The sequence below is a fragment of the Hibiscus syriacus genome, unplaced genomic scaffold, assembly GCF_006381635.1.
Source record: "Hibiscus syriacus cultivar Baekdansim isolate YM2019G1 unplaced genomic scaffold, ASM638163v2 tig00002793_pilon, whole genome shotgun sequence".
NCBI lineage: Eukaryota > Viridiplantae > Streptophyta > Magnoliopsida > Malvales > Malvaceae > Hibiscus > Hibiscus syriacus.
In genome coordinates, this window is record NW_024061944.1 from 2,371,017 (window position 1) to 2,388,477 (window position 17,461).

Consider the following 17,461-nt stretch of genomic DNA (forward strand, 5'->3'; position numbering starts at 1 on the left):
CCTTAAGCTTTAACTATAAATACCCTAACCCATTTAGCTTCAATATCATCCCAAGTCATTTCTTTCTCCCAATACTAGAGAGCTTTCTTGTGAGTTGTGAGTGTTTTGTAAACACCTGTAATTTTTCTCTCTTTAGTAAAAGATCTGCAGCAGTCCGGAGACGTAGGCAAAATTAGTTGAACTCCATTATCAATTTCATGTATTATTTTTCCTCTTTTATTTCGCATTCTCACTAATCTGGTTATAGGGAAATTATTCGTTCTCGTTTTATTTCCCAACAACTGGTATCAGAGCTTTTGGTGGTGAATTTTTTCAGTTTTATGCGATGTTCCTATTAACGTGAATAGTGAATTTCGTGAATAGTAAAATTTAGTCGGCGATACGAATTTGTCGACGGAGGTGTTCTAATACACGGTTGTTCGCAAGAATTGTCAGAAACGATCCAAAAGAAGCCAGATTCGAGTGGGAGTGATGGCTGCAGACGAAGGGAATGTGAAAATTGAGAAGTTGGATGGAGAGCTCAAGACCTTCTTGGAAGGACTTAGATCAGGGGCAATGCTCGGGAGAGAGCAAGGTGATGCCCAAAGACTTTCGGATGCCATAGTTGTAGCTGGAAAGCTGACTGAGCTTGCAGGTGTCAAGCCAAGTAGCGATGTGTCGTCCAGGCCCATGCCCAGAGATAGTGGCAATAACGGGGAGACCAGGAAAAGGTGCAGCGGGGAGATGATAGAGAAAACTCTTTGAATGGCCAATGTGAGCCATCGACTGTTAATAGCCAAGGAAAGCCATTGGGAAAGAATGTCAAGGCTAAGTCTGGTGTAAAGAAGAAGGGGAGGAAGGAAAAATTGAAGTGTTATTTCTGTGATGGTCCTCATTTGATTAGAGGATGTCCCGAGAAGCGTCGCCTTACAACCATCATGAATAGGATGGAAGAAGGAGAAGTAGCGGGAATTGGCGCGGTCGCAAGTGTTAAAGCTACCAAGCAGGAAAAAGACTTGGTCCGATTGATTAGATCAATATGACCAAGCAAGGATCAAGATGAGGCAAGGCTGTTGATGTTGAAGCAGCCAAACTCAGAAGAAAGCCCGAGATTGCGAGTATCCAAGCAATCAAGATAGGGGAAAGACTTGATAAGGCTACACGTTCCAAAGTAGCCGAATCAAGGAGCAAGAGTGGTGCGACTACAAGTTCTCAAGTAGTCAACCCAGGATCGAAAGGTGACGATACTGCGTGTGTTAAAGCAGTCGAGCACAAGAAGGGACCCGGTGCGATAGCAAGAGATGAAGTCATCAAGCCGAGGGTGCAAAGTGAGTAAGTCTGCTCACAGTATGCCAGGATGGAGGCGTGGTCCAAGTTGAGGCGTCTCAGACATAAAGAGACACTTAAGGAGTGTGTGAGTCAATTTAGAAAACTCATGCTCAAAGTCCCAAGTTTGACTGAAGAAGATGGATTCTTCACCTTCATGTTCGGATTGAAGCCATGGGCGAAGAAAGTGTTAGAGCGAAGGGAAGTCAAGGAGTTGTCTAAAGCCTTGACAACCGCCGAGTCAATCAAAGAATTTGGAGTCAAGAAAAACAAGACTTCCAAAACAAAGCCGAAAGCCGAGGGTACTGGCAAGCGAATTCATGATGAAGGCAAGTCAAAGGATAAAGAATGTTGTTCATCGAGTGGCAAAGAAAGTCCACTCAATGATGAACCAGATGGTGAGTCTGGAGAAGATGTGTGCAGTCTTGACACAAGTTCAAGTGTCAAAGATGCTAAGCCAAGGGTAAGAGTCGAACAAACGAGGGGGGGTGCAAACTTAAGATGCCAGAAGTGTTGCGAGACTACCCGAGGGGAGCCGAGTCATCCAATGTGATGGATGAGCCCAGGATCGAGTTGTCCAGAGAAGAGGACGAACCCAGGATCGAGGGGGCATTGAGAGTTGGCTCAATACGATTCATTTCTGCCAAGACAAGTAGAAGCCAGGTGCAGGAGGAATTAGTCGTGTCCAAGGAGTTTGCCGAGCATGTTCGTGTAGAGAACATGGCTTCAGAGACCATCTTAAGAGAAAGGTCGAAGTAGGGGCTTGACGAGGATGTTCAAGTGAGGAACAATCCTTCAAATACTAGTGAAAAAGAGTCGAAAGGAGCCAACATGTTAAGGGACAAGGCAACCACATAGAAATTGTCCATTTACAAGGTGGGAAGTGAACTCTAACCTTCGTGTTAGAAGGGAGGAGGCAAGAACATGCATCAGACTTTACCGTGAGAAAGTGCCGATGCATGATGGCGCAAAGAACTCCAATGACAAGGGTTCAATGCGAGGAGTGTCAGACTTCAAGGAGCACGAAGGGCTGACGCAAAGTTTGAGTAAATGCCAATGAAATCAGAGGAGAAGGTACATCTCAACACTACTCTAGTGTTCTTTTGAGTTTGATTTGTTGTTTTAAGTGAGTATAGGTCGAGCAAGACCTAACTTTTAACGCGGAGGAAACAAAGTTTGGAGGGGATCCAAGACTTTACCGCAGGACCGGGAGAGTCCAAACCGAGGCAAATCAAGACTTGCAGGAAAGAGAGTTCCTACGGTAAAGATGCACTTGTGGGCGTGTTAGCCTATTTCATCACTTGGCGGTAAGAGCCGAAGCAAGCACAACCGTTATGGGAGGTTGAGTCCTTATGGGAGGACATGAGCAAGTGGTGGTGTCGAAAGGCAATCAAGTTGATGCAAAGTATGACGCGAAAGATCGTGAAGTTACATGCGGCAAAAGCCAAGGCAAACAGTTCGTATGGGAGGACCTAAGTGATATGATGAAACAATGCAGGTGAAGAATTCAGTCAAGTGGGAGTCTTCCATGAAAGATAAGATGGACAGACTGAAGTTGTGTTCAGCTTCAGTTGGCATGCTAGAGTAACAAGAGCAGAAATGTTGCTACATTGATCGAGGTGTGAAAACATATTAAAATCAGTCTTCAAGTGGGAGATTGTTGGAAGTCAAAATTGGAGGCTTTGGGGAATCAAAATTGGAGGCTTTGGGGAAGTCAAAATTAGGGGCTTTGGAATTCATAATTGGGGGGCATCGAATTCGGTGGATTGGGTATCGAATTCAATGTATTTAATTTTTGTTGAAATTGTTAATGGGGTAATTGCATTTTAATCCCTGCACACTTTAAAGTATTTACAAGATTAGTCTTTAAGCTTCAACTATAAATATCCTAACCCATTTAGCTTCAATATCATCCTAAATCATTTTTTTCTCCCAATACTAGAGAGCTTTCTTGTGAGTTGTGAGTGTTTTGTAAACACCTGTAAATTTTCTCTCTTTAGTAAAAGATCTGCAGCAATCCGGAGACGTAGGCAAAATTGGCTGACCTTCGTTATCAATTTCGGGTACTATTTTTCCACTTTTATTTCGCATTCTCACTAATTTGGTTATAGGGAAATTACTCGTTCTCGTTATATTTCCCAACACTTGGTACCGACTGATGTCTGGTTTGAATGTGCAATTACGCTCGGTTCACCGTGGACGATTGAGGGTAACATTTCGACCTGTCCTGCGATGGCTTGGAACACATGCTAATCCTACTTTGAGAAACCATGGTGTATGCATTTAACTTGCCTTGTTTCATGGTGCATCTGGTGGTCATTGCCAGTATGGACTTTTGGTGTATTCTGTTGAAGAGGAAAATGGACCTATATCCGTGGAAAATACTGTTGGAGTAGACAGAACTGAGCTTTCTTCAAGGTAAAATGTTTCTCTATGTTTTGTGCACCCATCATTTATCCGAACTTGGACATTTTAGTTTCATGTTGTTGGTGCAAAAGTAATGTTGGCACATTTTGAGCTTTGCTGGGTGAATAAATAGAAATATATCCCGGCATGGGAACTAAAGTTGGTAGTTATGCTTGTAATATATGATGGAAAGAAACATAAACTCTTACATGAATGTCTGTGTGCAACTGTGCATATGATGAATCATTTGATGCCTAATTATCTGAAATTTAACCTGGTTATTTTCACATTTGCTTCAGCTTGACACATACATTCAAAATCAATCTTGTTATTCAAGAAAAGATGTGCTTTTAACCCTAGATCTCCAAAGCAATGAAGGTTTTGCAAAGAACATGAGTTATGGGAGGTTATAGATACCAACAGCTTACAAATGCTTGAAGAGGAGAGAGATGTTTTACCTTCTCTCTTTCTTAGTCCGTATTACTGAACCTATTGGTCACCAGGTAGCTCACACAAATTTAAGATTATATTGTTTTTATAATCAAATCTTTATCTAACACCTTTGTTTATGGTTGCAGGATCTTGTTGGCTTACTCGTATCAATACTGCTTTTAGGAGATTTTAGCTTTGTGTTGCTTACATTCCTCCAGTTGTATTCAGAATCATTGGTGGATGTCGTTCTGGTTTTGTCTATTTTACCCCTTGGCATTCTTCTCCCGTTTCCTGGTGGCATAAATGCTTTATTCAGTCACGGGCCGAGGCGTTCTGCAGGTCTTGCGCGCTTCTATGCTTTATGGAACATAATATCTTTGTTTAATGTTGTAAGTTGCTGTAACTTTTAATATATTTGAATTGCTGCTTGTTTTCCAGCAATTTCTATAGAGGAGGATACAATATTGTATTCCTTCTCCAGCTTTGAAAAATCGTTATCTTGCAACTCCAAAATGTCTTCTCATCTTTCACCTGGTTGTTGCATTACTTTGTGGGTATGTTAACTATAACAGTCAGTCGCCGTTGAGTAAAAGGAATGGAATATTAACATTTAAGTGGATCCCGTCCACCTCAGTTGGTGGAGTACAAGGCTCTTAATCTTGTGGTCGTGGGATTGAGTCCCATGGTGGGCAATTTATAATTCGGAGGTCTCACACGGCTGCTCTCAACCTGGTGTTTGAGGCAGCCTACTATCTTACCTCCCCATTATATATGGGAATAAGGGTCAACTAATTTATTTTTTAGCAAGTGCAAAGGAAATTTTGAACTGTGATATAACCATTCTTGCTTTTGGATGCAGGGATGAAAACGAGTAGTGGATCTTCCCTGTTGGGTTGGTTTTGTGCAAACTTTTCCAATCACAGCTTATAAACTGGCATGTCACGAATCTAGAGATTCAAGATCGCTCATTGTACAGTGACGATTTTGAGCTTTTTTGGCAGTCATGACCCATCATACCAAACACGTACTTGTTAACAAGGTTCTTTCGTTACTTGTAAGAAGTTGATTACTAACGGAAAGAGAAACAAAGAAAGGTGGGAAAAATCAAAAGAAGAATATTAGGACATAGGATGACAATGGCATTCATTCTTTGCAGGGTTTCCTTATAATTTTGGGAGTTACAATGTAAATAACCAATTGGGGCATATGCTAATGCTTTGAGGAATTCATTTGTGTATATTTTTTGCTAAGTTTGCAATATTGTATTATCTTTTCAAGCAATATCACAATGCGAAGTTTCAATGTCCAAGTGCATCAATGGCTCTATTAAGTTATACCATTTATATATCTTACTTAGGACCACACAAAATTATATTTGAAGGGACTAATTTATAAAATTTTAGAGGAACAATTACTCTTGATTCTTTCCTGAATTTTTATCTTTGATAGATGTTAATTATTATATATTGAAATGATCTCAACCCTCCCATTTGTCTCTTTATTGTTTCTTAATTTTTTTTTGTCCCTTAACCCTTAGCGGTTGTTACCATAATTGTTAGTTTTTTCGGGGCTTTTGCCGGTTGCAAGCTTAAGAAATCTAAAACGAGGTCGTTTAACAGCCCAGACAACATCTCAAGTTGATTTTTCACTGCTATGACGAAAACAGAGATTCAAGCTGATATAGATGAGATGATCGATCAGTGAAAACAAAGAGTAAAGTTATTAAGGGAGAAACGAGATTCTGAGCGACAATGGAACTCTTAACACATAAACAAAGCCTAGAAAACAGATGGTTAACGATGCATGCTTACATATCCCTTTTACAAATTCAAGTTGGGCTAATAGTTTTTCATTTAGCTTAATAGATCATTGTCCATGGGCCCAAGCATTCACTTTACTTAGCCTGACTAGTGTACAAGGGTGAAAAAATCCGATCTAAAAATTTGAATATCTAATATGTTCTTAATTTTTAGATGGTACTTCTTCTCACTCAAAAAAATTAATAATTATATCATTAATATGTATTCAAATATTAAATTTAAAATTAAATTAAAATTTATATTTGATATTTATTTTTTTAGATCAGATATAAATTATAATTTTAATAATTCAAAATTTTAGATATCTAAAATTTTAGATAAAAATATCAGTATCTAAAAATGCATACCTCCCGTAGCCTTAGCCTCTTTTCTAACTATAGAAGACGCTCCTCCTGCCTCGGATCTGACAGATGGAAAATTTTGAAATAAACATCCCACGTGGCACAGTGGAGGAATTCGACCGTTGGGAATATGGCCTCCTCCGATCCAACCCCAATGCAAATCCATAGTTCATATTCATAACAACTCTTTTCTTTTTGTCATTTTCCTCTTTTTTTTATTCATTCTCAATCAAATAATAAATTCCCAATCGGTGTTTTTCTCATTCGGCCTTCCCTCTCTTCCCCCCTCAAATTTTCTTTTTGCTCTCCTTTTCTCTCTTTCTAAAACAATGGCGATCGCTGAGACCAACTCTCAACAACAAGAGAAGGTTAAGATTTTCTTTCCCATTTTTGTCCTTGGGAAAATAGTTTCATTTTGCCCTTGTTTCCAACCAAAAAAGAACCAAATGATGATCGACTTTTTAGTCTTTTTCTTTTATAGAAGAGATTTGATAAGCGTTTTCGCCGTATGAATTTTTTAAATACCCAAATAGGATTGATTTCTAGGGTTCTAATGGCAGATTTGGGGTTTTGATAAGTCTTATGCCTGGTTTTCGTACCCTTTGGTATCTAGGACTAGCGGATTTCGAAAACTTTTGAATTGAGCGTTGTTGATTTGTTTATCTTGCTTTGAGATTTGAGACAATGTTGGAATTTTGGTATTTGTATTTTAATCTGTTCATATTAAAATTTTAACAGGTTTCTTCAGAGGCTTCAGCGGGTGAAAAGAAAAGATGGACGCTGAGCGATTTGACATTGGAAAGCCCCTTGGACGAGGAAAGTTCGGTCACGTTATTTAGCTAGAGAAAAGAGGGTTTGTTTCTTTCACCTCTTTTCATGGATCCTTTTAAGTGCTAATACGAGGAAAATTGAATGTATTTGTGATTATTATCTGCTATTCTGGTTATAAACTATGCAATTCCAAAGATCAACCATTGACGTATGAATTATGATATTAATATCTGTAAATCTAGTACTAGGCTGATCCATATGTACTTCTGGAACAGAGCAATCATATTGTGGCACTCAAGGTGCTTTTAAAAGCCAATTGCAACAATCTCAAGTTGAACATCAGCTGCGTCGTGAAGTGGAAATACAAAGTCACCTGCGCCATCCCAATATATTGAGGCTTTATGGTTATTTCTACGATCAGGTATTGAGGCCTATATTGATTCTTCATTGTGTATAAGTTAATTGAGATGAATTAACATTTGTTTTTCCTGAATACCAAATTTTACAGAAACGTGTTTACCTGATACTGGAGTATGCAGCCAAGGGCGAACTTTACAAGGAACTGCAGAAATGTAAATACTTCAGTGAAAGACGCGCTGCTACTGTGAGTTAATTTTCTGGTTTTTTGGCCAATTGATCATCATGATAGTTTGTAATGCTTAAACGATTTACTGAAAGAAAGGGGGGACTAATTTGATTATTGTTTTGTATGCTTATGTTTGTTGTTTGTTGCAGTATGTTGCATCTTTAGCTCGGGCACTCATTTATTGCCATGGAAAGCATGTAATACACCGAGACATCAAACCTGAGAACTTGCTGATTGGTGCACAGGTGATTCCTACTCTATAGGCTGTAATTATCATTTGGGTTTTTTTACATTGAAAGCCTATAGGGCTCATATTGTCAACTGGGATTCCTTTCCAGGGTGAACTTAAGATTGCTGATTTTGGATGGTCAGTACACACATTCAACCGTAGGCGGACTATGTGCGGCACACTTGATTATCTCCCTCCTGAAATGGGTATGTATGTAGTAAATCATTAGAAATCCATTTTGTGTCCAGAAATGAACATTTATGGGTACGGGAAACAATTAGAGTTAGACAATATTTCACCTTATTTTTGACGTTCTCCTCAGTTGAAAGTGTAGAGCACGATGCTAGTGTAGATATCTGGAGCCTTGGTGTGTTGTGCTATGAGTTCCTTTATGGAGTCCCTCCTTTTGAGGCCAAGGAACACTCTGACACTTACCGAAGGTATGTTTCAGCTCAAAACTAAGATAAAGAAACGGCATTTTTTTGTTAGTTGCATATGAATGATGTGCCTTACTTTACCTCGTCCACAGGATTGTGCAAGTGGATCTGAAGTTCCCTCCTAAACCCATAGTTTCATCTGCAGCTAAGGACCTCATTAGTCAGGTATCATTTGTTGCCTTCATAACTTGCAATTAACAACGTTTAATGCACATTCTCTGAGCATTTTAACATTTACAGATGCTGTCAAGGATTCTTCAGAACGCCTGCCACTGCATAAGCTTCTTGAGCACCCATGGATTGTTCAAAATGCGGACCCATCTGGTATCTATAGAGCTTAAATCACATCCCTTCCTCTTAATTCTTTCTTGAGAGGAAGATTGGGCAAAGATTTCTGTTTTTTGCGACAGATGCATCCAAGCTTTGTATGAATAACAATATATCATAATTCATTTGTATGCTTACTATGATTTGTTGTTATGAGATATGCAACATCTTTTTCTATTTTCCTTTTTACTCTTTTTGGTACTAAAAAGTAGAATCCATCTTTGCTTTTTGTTTTTTGTGTTCCTTTTGGCCCCAATAATAGCACAAAATATAACAGGAGAAAGGAAAAGTCATGATGCAAGAAAGCATGTTCAGGTAGATTACAACAGTACAACCTAAGCTAAGCTAATACATCAAGCGGATAATCACTCAACCCATGTTAATTTTTCTTAGTGTGGAACTAAACCAGCAAAGCTACATCCTTTTCACTTGCTTGATCAGACATTGAAAATCATGCTGTCATCTTCCTTTGAATCCCTTCTTACTGTTCTTGTAACTGGAAAGGTAAGTGCCAGTGACACTGCCAAGAAGTGGAGCCACATCGATGTCGCTAATCGTTTTTTTTTTTTTTGCTCCCTGACCATCTTCTGGACAACAGCTACGAAGGGCATGCAATACTTCCTTCATGGAAGGCCTAATAAAGGGCCATGTTAATTTTAATACTTTTTTTTTAGTACACATCATTATCATGTCCTTCAAGTAAGATGATTCCCTCAACTCTGGATCAAGTATTTCAGGTATTGGTTTATCCTCTGAGAAGTGAAGCCAGGCCCATTCGACTAGGTTCGTATTCTGATCTATGTTATAGGCTTCTCTCCTTGACACCAACTCCAAGAGTACTACGCCAAAGCTGTAAACATCTACCATTGCATTCACTTTCGTTGATATGCGTACTCTGTTATGCAAATGACAAAAACTTGGTGTTAAAGGGATGTTCTGGTTTTTCTAATTCAGAAGATAGTTGATATTCAAAAGGATGTATCAGTTAAGCTTTGAGGACTTTACCTGGGGCGAAGTAACCGAAAGATCCTGCAACAACGGACATTGTGTGAGAACCTGCATGCCTGGTTAGCATCTTAGCAAGTTCGAAATCAGCACTTTTTTCCTTGAATTCAGTCTAATAAAATATTGCTCGACTTCACAACATGATGGATAATTGGTGTTGGGCACTCATGGTGCATATAGCATAGCCCCTGAGCAGCTCCAATAGCAATTTGCAACCATGTTGGCCAATCCAAGACAGTGTGACAAATTGAGCCCGTCTCCGACACCGACGACTTTTTATTCCCTTGAAGCCATCTATCAGGACTATGATTGTCCATGTACTCATATACCAGAAGCTTTGAATCTTCACTGGAAATGCAACACAATAACTTCACTATGTTGGAATGTCGAATGCTTGCCCAGTATTTCAACTTCTGCCAAGAACTCTTTCTCGAGTTTGTAATCCAGTTTCCTAGTGTTCCAAATTTTCTTAACAGCAACAGACTCATTCTAACGGTTAATGATAATTCTGTAAACCTTCTCCGATGCACCATTTCCTATGAGATTGTCATCTGTCAAACTGGACAATATTTTTCCTTCCGTGAAATCCAATCTCTGAAATGAGGTAAACTTCCATGATTCTAGATGATGTCTGCGCTTTTTTCTTGATAGTCTCGAACTATGAAGAAGCCAACACAAGGATAGCTAAAGAAAAAAGGATAACAAATGGTAGAATGATGGCAAGATGTCTAGAGGACAACCCCTTGGATTCATGGAGTTTGGAATTGCAGTCCGACAGCTTAAGAATTGGATCATCTGCACATAGATCAACATTGTTCAGAAAACTGTTTTCATATGCAAGGTTTATCGAACAGACTTGGGATCCTCCCAACGAGTTGATTGGATGACAAGTTGAGTGAAGTCAGCCTTAGATTGCCAATTCCGAGAGGAATTTCACCGGAGAATTGGTTTTCTGATAAATCCAAGTTAAGCAGGTTAGGTAATGAACCAATTGCAGCAGGGATTTGCTTGTTATCGGAGAGATCTAATGTAGTCAACTTTCTTCACGAGATTATTTCAGATGGTAATTCGCCAGAAAATTCATTACCGTTGAGAAGCAGTGTTGTAAGGCTAGAAAGAGTCGTTATCTCCTTTGGAATTCTACCTGAAAACAAATTGTTGCTAGCCTGAAAGACGACCAAATTTGTCCAAGAAGCAACCCTGGCTGGAATTTCACTGGAGAATTTGTTGTCACTAATTTCCAGCCTCGACATATTCGGTGCAAGTTCACTTGGTAATTCACCCGAAAACGAGTTGTTACTTGACATCAATGTAGACAAATTGCAAGTTGTCCATAGACCTCGAGGGATCTCACCTGAGAACTTATTGTTGTGAAGTTGAAAAGTGCGTAAAGTGCGACAATTTCCAAGCGACCTTAGCACTTCCCCACTGAGATTGTTAGTATGAGCAACCACTCCTTGTAGCACGCCTCCGGCACATAAATTTTCAGGCAGTTGACCACTGAATTTGTTCTGCGATACCTCAAACCCTTCAAGTTTCGAATGAAGGCCGAACTCTGGCGGCAAGACGCCGGTTAAGTTGTTCCGAAAAACATGAAAATCTCTCAGGGAAGGCAGAAGACCAACGCTGGCAACTCTCCCGTTGAATTTGTGAGATTATTATTAAATTTTAAAGTCTTTCCTTCCACTCTAAGCCTCTTTTATTTACATTGGGGATTGGTTTTAATTGGAGAAGCTTCTATAGCAGGACCTATGTATGTGATTTGAATGACTCACCATCCAATGCCACCTTATAGTCTTTTATCTGATAATAGAATGCATTTACAATAATTAATTGAGAAATATTTGAGGTTTCTAAAGACATTCCAATTTGTTTGCTTTCAAAAATGTAATTTGGGCTTTACATTTATTTATTTCTTGTAAATTTGGGTTATTTTTTAATTAAAAATTATAATAATTTACGTAGAATATGAGGATATGACAAATGTAATCGATATGTCTGAAATGTTTAATTAATTTTTCATCATTTAATTGAAGTATATGTCCAAACGAAATAATATAATAAAATTTTATTAAAATAATATTAATATTTTGAAGTTAAAGATTAATTTTAAATATAATTATAATTTGATTAAAATGATAGTTTTAGTTTTAACAAAGTGATTATCTAGGGATGTAAAAAACTGACCCGACCTGCAAAACTGATTGAAACCGATTTGAGTCAGAACTTGTTGTGACCCGAGATGGTGTTGATCCGAAACCGATTCGACTACGAACTAGTGTTGACCTGAACCCGAGATGAATCCAAAAATTTATGACCTGCACCCGACCTGCATCCAACCTGATGTGTACCCGAACCCGAGAATAACCTGACAAATAACTGATATTACCCGATCTGTTATCAATCTGACATGTTATAAACCTAATCCGTTACTGACTCAACCTGTAAATGATCCGACATGTTATTAAATTGAACTGATATTTACCGACTTGATATTTACCTGACTTGATATTTACCTGCTTGTAGTATAATTGATAAGTTAGAAAATAATTGTTGACTGTCATTTTCTTCCCGTATATATATATATATATATATATATATTATATATATATTATACAAAACCCGAAGGCCCAAATACAAAAAAAAAACTAGAGCCCATTTATAATAGACCCGATCTAGGCCCATGAACAGATAACACAACAACTACGGTTTCACATATCATCTCAGCCGTCAGCATCCACAACAACTACGGTTTCACATATCATCTCAGTCGTCAACATCCACAACCATTGGATCTGGATAGATCCAACGGCCCAGATTCATCAGCAGAAACCCTAGGGGATATTTCGCCACTACCTCTAAGTGGTCCACTCTGACGCTAACACGCCTCCACCGTCGCACAGAAGACTCCAGAAGATGAAGGGCAACCACACACTTCATAGCCCTATGGTGAGTCACCATCGTAGATCTGGTGACTCACCGGGGTTCCCTCTGTTCACTGATTAAACAGAGCATAACTGGGGGCCTATAAAAGGTCATCATCTACAAAGAGAAAAAAAGGACACAGAGCAAGCATCGAAATAAACAAAGATCGAGAGCAAAACACAAAGAGGAAAGAGAGCAACAGAGAGATTTGAACAACCACAAACAAGAATCAAATCGAAAGAAAAAAAGAAGGAAGAGAAACTTACTGAGGAGCCCAAACGTCGCCCAAAATCGTTGTTAACCGAAGGTATACAACTCATATCTACAACGATTGAGAGGCTTTTAGGAAGAAATGAGGGTGGTTTCGGTTTAGGTGTTTCGATCTAATTTTTATATTTTCCGGCCACCGTGAATATTTGAATTAAGACCATTAATTTATATATTTTACAATTTAATCATTAGGGTTTAATATTTTAATTTTAAATAATATTTTAGGATTATTTACACTAATAATACTTAGATTTCATGATATTTAGAATTAGAATTTTTAATTTTGATATTTTGCAATTTTAATCCCTTAATTTTAATATTTTCATATTATTAAAGGATTATTTACAATTATAGTACTTTGCATATTAAGTAGTTATAATAGTAACCTATAAATTATTTTTATGATTTAATCACTAAATTTATTATAGTTATTTTTATACATTTGGGTTATATTATTTTATACAATAAATCATAAAAATATTTCCTTAACTTATTAGGAATATATTTTAAATGATTATTAGTATAAAATAATACCCTTGATATTTATTGAAGGGATTATAAATTAAATTAAATTCAAATTTATAAATTTTTACTGCAAAAACAATTAAATTAATGAATAAAGGTACCAATTTTGGGCGTTGTGGGGGTGCTAATCCTTCTCCACACGTAATCGACTCCCGAACTCATTTTCTGGTAAGCAAACCCTTTTGTGTTATTTTAATAATATTTTTATAAATTTTATTAAAATAACATAGTATTTTTGGTGACCAATCACACCTCAATAAATGATTGGTGGAGACTCCTCAGAATTGTGTTATATCTTATGCCAGAAAAAAACACTTACTTTATTAATTAATTGTCTTTGTAATAAAATTAAATTTTTTTAATTTAGTTTTTGATCCTTTGATTATTTTAATAACCATTTTGGTATAAATAGTTGTACTAACTTGTTTGTTAATATTTTCAGATTAATTATGTCTTTATTGGAATTGAGGAATAAATTTTGTGAGTTATATGATTATGTGATTATGTTTCTCTTTCTGTTTTTCCTCACACACTATGCACTTTATTATCATTACATGAGCTAAAACCCCGCTCTTATCCTATTTAGCTTGAATGAGAAACTACTCCCTCGTGTGGTTTTCACCTCCGTATGGGATAGGGGACCATTACTTGAGCTCACACCTTATGTTCCTCGTGTGGTTTTCACCTCCGTATGGACATAAAGAAGTGTGTTCCTTCAAATTGAAGTCAATATGAAAGTCTATAATGGACTATGATTGAGGGTTTGACAGCCCAAGGGGGCACCATCAAGGACAATTCGATGACCCATTTAACCATAGAGCCAAGCCCAACATATAATCAGCCTAGAACTCTAATCTTGGAAATTCCTTGAAGAGAATACACAAGGAAAAGTTCTTTATGAGAATTTTCAGATAGGCTTACTTCTCCAAACAAGCAAATAAGACCCAATCGTCTGGTAATGCAAAGCATGGAAAATGTTAAACAGTATTCCCAGAGATGGAAGAACATAACTGTATTAGTATATTCGCCATTGAAGAAAATGAGTCAATTATGTTTTTTTTACGAATGGGAAACTTGATAATGGTGAATCCAGCAAGAAACCACCAAATATTGACATGTAGCTGAGAGAAAATGAACATGTCATCAACGAGCCAGTGACTAAGAGTGAAGCTGAAGAATTTTTGAATTTCTCACCTGCAGGGACCAATTAATCCAGTTTTTTCTATTACTAAGAAAGATCAATTTGGTTTGGGATATCAATTGACTGTAAGGGAAAAACAGAGGGATATTAGAAAGAATTAAGAAATGAGGAAGACAAAGTTAGCTGGAGAAGATCTCATCTACCAATGATTTTTCCACCATTGTGCAATACTTTTTGTGTCTTAAGGACATATGTTTTAAGATGAGCCACAAAACAAGAGACTGATAGTTGAGAATACTTTGAAAGAACTGAGTATCAATGTCATATCAGATGATCAATCTGAAAAAAGAAAGCTATGGGTATTTACCCCGCACCATCAGACTTTGAATTGAATTAATTGGACTAGGAAGAATTACATGTAGTTTTCAAGTCTTTTTCAGAGACCTCACATATCAATAACATGAATGTTGATGATACTAACCCGAAAATTGACTTTGAGCAGTTTATATATCCTGGGGAAGTCGAGGGTTGTGATAATAGTGAGAAATGTGACTTACCTTCCGAGTTGTTAAAAATGGTGGAAAAGAGTAAAAATAGATTCTGCCTCATGAGGAATATATAGAGATTTTAAATTTAGGGTCCGATATGGATAAGAAAGAGGTAAAAATTGACATCACTTTATCTGATAAAGGATGAAAGAGTTTGATTGAGTTGCTGCAAGATTACAAAGATGTATTTGCTTGGTCATAAGAGAACATGACAGGATTGGATACAGAGTTGGTAGTACACAATTTACCAATAAAGCCAGAATGTAAACCTGTGCAACAAAAGTTGAGAAAAATGAAACTGAAATGCTACTCAAAGTTAAGGAATAAGTAAAAAAACAATTCGATGTCGGGTTTCTTAAAGTTGCCAAGTACCTTGAATGGGTAGCAAATATTGTTTTTGTATCAAAGAAAGATATTAAAGTCCGTATATGTGTTGACTACCGAGATCTCAATAGAGCCAGTCCGAAGGATAATTTTCCTTTGTTACACATAGACATATTAGTGGACAATACTGCTAAGAATTCTTTATTCTCATTTATGGATGGGTTCTCTAGCTATAATCAAACCAGAATGCACCATGATGATATGGAAAAAACAACGTTTGTCACCATATAGGGAACAATTTGTTATAAAATGATGTCATTTGGACTAAAGAATGTAGAGGCAATATATCAAAGAGCTATGGTAACACTATTTTACGACATGATACATAAAGAAATATAAGTTTATGTCGATGATATAAAAGTCAAAGCCAAGTCAGAAGAGGAACATGTTGAGAATTTGAGAAATCTTTTCCAAAGATTAAATAAATGCTAGTTAAAGCTTAACCCAAATAAATGTACATTTGGGGTGACATCTGGCAAGCTTTTGGGATTTGTTATGAGCTAGAGAGGAATTGAAATAGATCCAGAAAAGTCAAAGACATTCAAGATTTACCATCCTCATAAACATAAAAGGAGGTTTGAGGATTTTTTGGGAGATTAAATTATATTGCTCGATTTATTTCGCATCTAACTGAGAAATGTGATCCTATTTTTTGCCTCCTTAGAAAGAGAAATTCTGGGGTATAAAATGAAGAATGTCAAGAAGCTTTTGAGACAGTTAAGAAATATTTGTCAAGTACCCCAATCTTGGTACTACCCATCCCAGGCAAACCCTTAATTCTTTATTTATCGGTTTGGGAAATTTTAATGGGGTGTGTATTAGGACAACATGATCAAACTAAGACAAAAGGGATAACAATTTACTATCTTAACAAGAAGTTCACTGATTGTGAAACCAAATACTTGCCAATTAAAAATTTGTGTTGTGTTTTGGTATGGGTCACTCGAAGGTTTTGGCAGTATATGTTATATAACACCATATGGCTTATATCCAGATTTGATCTTTTGAAGTATCTAATGGATGTACCTGTATTACCTGGAAGGTTAGCTCATTGGCAGATCCTGTTGTCAGAATTTGCTATCTAATAGTGGAAGAATTAGTTACATCCACCAATGAATATTAGAAGTTGACTTTTAATGGTGCTTCGAATATCTTGGGGCATTGAATTGGGGCAATCTTGGTCTCACCAAATGGAGAGCATTATTCGTTTACCAGTCGACTTAATTTTGATTGCGCAAACAATATGGCTATATATGAGGCATGTGTTCTCGATCTTAGAGATACCATCGAACGTAAAGTAAAAATGCTCAAGGTATATGATGATTCAACCCTAGTAATTACCAAATCAGAGGAGAATGTGAGACAAAAGATTCCAAGCTTGTAAAATACCATAAATTTGTTCTGAAACTCATCAAAGAATTTGAAGAAGTAACTTTCAATTACCTCCCCAGAGAAGAAAACCAAATGGAAGATGCCTTGGTAACTTTGGCAGTCGCATTTAAGATAGATGAGTATTCGAGTATAATACCTATTGAAATGCAGACCTATGAATATCCAGCTCATTGTTTTAACATTGAAGAAGAAGCATAGAAGAAAATAAAATGGCAGATGCCTTGGTAACTTTGGCAGCTACATTTAAGATAGCTGAGCATTCGAGCATGATACCTATTGAAATGCAAGCCTATGAATATCCTACTCATTATTTCAACATTAAATAAGAAGAGGTGAAACCATGGTACTATGATATATTACAATACATCAAATATCAGAGTTATTCTGAACAGGCAACTGAGAATGATAAAAGAACTATAAGAATAATGGCATCAGGGTATGTACTCGATGGTGAAATCCTGTACAAAAAGAGCCTGGATCAAGTCCTATTGAGATGTGTAGACATAAAAGAAGCCAAAATAATTCTCGAAGAAGTGAATGAAAAAGTATGTGGTACTCATGTTAATGGACATACAATGGCTAGACAAATTATGGGATTTGGATACTATTGGGAAACT

The 17,461-nt window shown here is 37.2% G+C and overlaps 3 pseudogenes; 2 read left to right on the top strand and 1 right to left on the bottom strand.

Moving 5' to 3' along the window:
• Positions 1-4,102: 4,102 nt before the first annotated feature.
• LOC120149771 lies at positions 4,103-4,800 on the top strand (annotated as a pseudogene).
• A 2,456-nt stretch (positions 4,801-7,256) lies between these two features.
• On the top strand, positions 7,257-8,712 carry LOC120149782 (annotated as a pseudogene).
• Positions 8,713-9,096: 384 nt separating this feature from the next.
• On the bottom strand, positions 9,097-12,904 carry LOC120149791 (annotated as a pseudogene).
• Between the last annotated feature and the right edge of the window lie 4,557 nt (positions 12,905-17,461).